The sequence below is a fragment of the Condylura cristata genome, unplaced genomic scaffold, assembly GCF_000260355.1.
Source record: "Condylura cristata isolate star-nosed mole 26May11 unplaced genomic scaffold, ConCri1.0 scaffold00032, whole genome shotgun sequence".
In the NCBI taxonomy this organism is placed as follows: Eukaryota; Metazoa; Chordata; class Mammalia; order Eulipotyphla; family Talpidae; genus Condylura; species Condylura cristata.
In genome coordinates, this window is record NW_004567133.1 from 19,218,279 (window position 1) to 19,222,579 (window position 4,301).

A 4,301-nucleotide genomic window follows, 5' to 3' on the forward strand; every position below is an offset into this window, starting at 1 on the left:
GAGGCCGGCGTGGCGGCGGCGTCGCGATGAGAGCGAGGGGGTGATGGGCGCGGAGGGCGGCAGCAGGTGCCGGGCGGGCGCTCGAGCTCATGCGCACCGCCCTGCATCCCGCCGGCCTCCGACCCGGGCGGAGGCTCAGTCACCTGCCCAAGGTCACACTGCCGCGGAGCCCAGGGAGGTGACGTCATTGCCCGACACCCCGGCGGCCGAGAGCGGGGTGAGGGAGCCCCAGGCGGGCCCTCCAGCCTCAGTTGCCTCCCGAAGTGGAGGCTGAGCCGCCAGGGGCCTTTTTGCCGACCATCTGCCCCAAAACCGCGCCTCAAGCACGGCCGGCAGCGGCCCGGAGTGGGAGCCCAGAACGAGGGTGTAGGCTGACATCCGCTCTCCGGAGAGGCTTTTGTTGTCTGGGAAACACTTGTCACCCCTCCAGGCGCTGGAGCAGGTACAAGTGGCTGCTGGGGGAGGGCAGGAGCCGGGAAGAGGCAGCTTCTGGGAGTGGGCGGACCCGGTGAGGCCGAGCTGAGCCCTAACAAAGGCGAAGTCAGCGGGCAGGCTGTGTGTGCCCCCAGCTGGTGCCGAAGGAGCAGAGCCCCCCAGATGCCCCTGAGCCGCCCCGAGTGTCCAGCACACCCAGGAGGCCCACCCCAGTCTGTGCAGGCTCAGGCCGCTGCCCGCCCTTGGAAGGGGCCTGGGGCTCTGCGGTGGGGGTGGGTCTGGGTCGGCTGGGCGCCCTGTGTGTGAACACAGCCTGTGCCTCGGGCCCCAAGGCCAGGACAGGGCAGGAGAGTGCCCTGCGGTGGCCCCTTCCGGGCTGTTGGAATGGCCCGAGAGGGCTAGGGCTGTGCAAGCCCTGCCCCAGGGCCCAGCCAGTCTGAGGTCCTGTAGATGAGGGCTTCCGGGAGGTTGAGCGGTCCTGTGCGTGCACAGCTGGGAAGCAGCGAGATGCACCCAGCTGCGTGTCACTGCCCTCAGCCCTACTCTCAGGGCCCTGCACCCCAGCGCAGCGGGTGTCCCCGCCCACCCCAGGTCCAGCCTCCCTACCTGGTCCAGGCGCAGTGCACGCGCTGGTGGGCAGGAGACCGCAGGCGATGGAGACACTTCCTGCTCTTTCTTCTCGCCCGTCCTTGGCACCGATATCTGGCTGAGTCATGGGTGCCTTCGCAGGGCGCGGCTGCTGTGTGTGGGGCCCGATGCACCTTGGGGGCGCCCGATGCACCTTGGGGACGCCCGGGGGGTCAGGGGCTTTTCCCTCCCAAGCCCTGGGGTGACAGGTTCCACTCAGCCCCCGCCCCTCTGCACACCCTGACCTTGATCTGGAAGGGGCTGCTGGAGCCACAGCACCACCGGTTGGGGGTGGGGGGCATGACTATGGGGGTGCTCCAGTGGCGAGAGATCTGAGGTGCACGTGTCATGACGCTGAGACTCGGTGGACAGACCCCGATGACAGCTGGGCCTCTCTGTCACCCCCGGGCCACTCAGTGTGGCTGCTGAGCTGGTTCCCTCCCCTGCACCCTGAGATTCCAGCCACATTCCTAGTCCTAGAGCCCCAGGTCCCCGACTCCACCTGCTGAACCTGGAGGCCGGGCCGGCCCGAGGTCCACCTTGTCACAGGCATCCAAGCTGGGTGACGCGCGGGCGCCGGCCTCAGCTACACCCTGAACCCCACTGTCCTGGTCCTGCCAGCCAGGTTGCAGGAGACCCTTCCAGAGCCAGCAAATGGCACACCCCGGCCCGTTAGAGTGCTGCCATCAGCCGGGTGTCTCCCCGTCCAAAATAGCTGAATCCTTTTTGCTCTTCCCGACACCCGAAAGTCTCCTAGGACGGCCCCTCCTCCACCCTTCCTCCCTGGCCCCCAGAGCTGCTGCTGCATCGCCCTCTGGCCTCTGAGCTGTGCCCCGTCCTCGCTGCCCCCTGGGCCCTCAGCTGCTCCTCCCACAGCCCTGCTCACCCCCGGGGCCCCCAGGACTGCACCTCCCCTAGGTCCGGCTGTATCCTCAGTTCTGACATTGGCCCGCCTTTGCGGACATGTTTCCTCAGCTGAGGAAGACGGGTGAGGGGACCCCATCCATACTCAGGGCTGTTCCCCGACATTCCTATCCAGCCTTGGGTGCACGCAGGTTACGTTTTGGGGGCTCACTTCATACCTCCCCTTGGGCACCCCTGCCCCCAGCTGGCAGTGTTAGGCTTCCCTGCAGGACACTTCCCGCTTTCTTCTTCTCTGATAGAGCCCAGTGCCGTCTCCCAAGCGCCTCCAAGCTCCGGGTGCTGTCTCCAGGCTCCTCGCCCCCATTGCTCCATGCACCTCCTGGGACTCAGTCATAAAAGCCCTCTGGGGACGCTCATCGGACTGGTTTCCTGGATGAGACCAGCGAGCTGGAGAAGCCAAGTGCCTGGCCGGGGGCAGGGGGCTATCAGCTGGGGGTTGGGGGGGGCCAAGCCCTTGCTCCGAGAGCCACGCCCTAACCTCTGCCTCTGAGTCTCTGCCTGCTGTTCACCGTCCAGCAGTGGTCAGCAATCGGTGGCCCTGCTGACCCCCTCGGGCCGCAGGTCTGGATACAGACAGTGCCGCCCGCTGGGCCCTGCTGTTCTGGGGGGTACAGGCGCAGATACCTGGGAATGTGATCCAGACCCTTCTTCCCGTTGTCTGCCGTGGGGCTCCAGAACGGGACCCCAGTGGCCCCCCAATGTGCCTCACTTCTGGCCTCAGGCAGTGGGCATGCGCTGAACTGGCCTGGACTGTGTGTTGATCTTTCTGAAGGCCGAAGTTGTCACAGGGCACCCTGTGGGCTTTGCAGGCAGTGGGCTGCCCAGGGAGCCCCGAAGGAATGGGGCACCGTCAGGCCCACCCACCAGCCGTTGGGAAGGAGCCGTCTGTGCCATCCTCTGCCAGGGTCATCCTCGGGGGCGTGCCAGGCTCCCTACCAGCTCCCACCTGATGTACCTGCCAAGTCAGTCCCTGGTACCCACAGTCACCCACCCACAGGGTCATCTATGGGTGAATCCTCCGGAGAGCTGCTGGGCAGTGGCTGTGGAACCCAGAGGGCCCCAGAGTTATTCTCCACAAGCAGCCTCCTCACCACTGTCGTTGCTGAGGTCAGTGTGACCCCGAAAGTGGTGTGCTTCATCAGAGAACTTCACACCAAAACCAGATGCAGTACCACCTCACACCCTGCTGGATGCCTGGAGCAAAACAGGGGCAGTAAGGAGTACTGGGAAGACTTGGAGAATCCTCACGCTGCTGGCTGCTCCTCACGGCTGAGCAGAGTGACCCTGTGACCAAGCGGTTCCACTCCTAGCACTTACCCCAGAGCAGTAAGAACATGGACCCACACACATGAACTTGATGGTGATGTCCAAGCAGCATGGTTCAGAGAGAGAGACAACCCAGATGTCCGCCCAGTGATAAATGAGCAGAGAGATGGCCACCTCGCTGCTTAGTGGAATATTACTCAGCCGTTAAAAGGGAACAAAGCCCCGGCACACGCTACAACCTGGGTGAACATTGAAAACACGATACTGAGTGAGAGAAGCTGGAACCAAACGGTCACGTGGCAGGTGCTTCCACTTGAATGCGACAGACGTCCTGCACCTGCCAAACCATCGAGAGACGGCGTAACTGACTGCCAGGGCCAGGGAAGGAACTGGGGAGTTTCTGTTTGGGCTGATGAAAATATTTTAGAGTATGGACTGCGGCACCCCGGGACACACTGAAAATGGAACGGTCGGTACATGTTGGAGTGCTGAGTTGCACAGCAGCTGGGTTATACCTCAATAAAGCTCTTATCCGAGAAATCGCAGGACTTCGCTGCTTCAGTGCCGGCAGCTGGCAGGAGGGAGAGGACCTGGGCCCGGCCGCCGGGAACGGCTTTCAGGACAGCCGCTCTGCGGAGGGGTCCCGCTCACGGCCAGTCTCCTCCCGTGGCCCCAGGCGAGGCTGCAGCGTGGCCCCTTGTCACCCGTCCTCCCCTTCTTTCGCACACTGGCAGTTGCTTTCTGCTGTGTCCCAGGTTTTGGTTTTGTGTCCCTCTTGCTGGGCTGAGTCCCCGCACAGTAGGTGCTCAGTCAGTACTGCGGCGTGGCTGAACCCACCATCGGCGATAGCGGAGGGGCCGGGCTCAGAGGGAGCGAGGCCGCCGGTGGCTCCGTTTCTCGGTCCCAGACCCAGGAGAAAGCCTTGGGAAAGGAACGCCTGGTCTGTCCGGAGGAGGCTGAGGGGGAGAGGGGGCGGGGGCCCCGGGGCTGGGGAGGAAGTCTGGGGGCCCCGCTGGGCTGTGGGGCTGCGAAGGTGGCTGGTTCAGTGG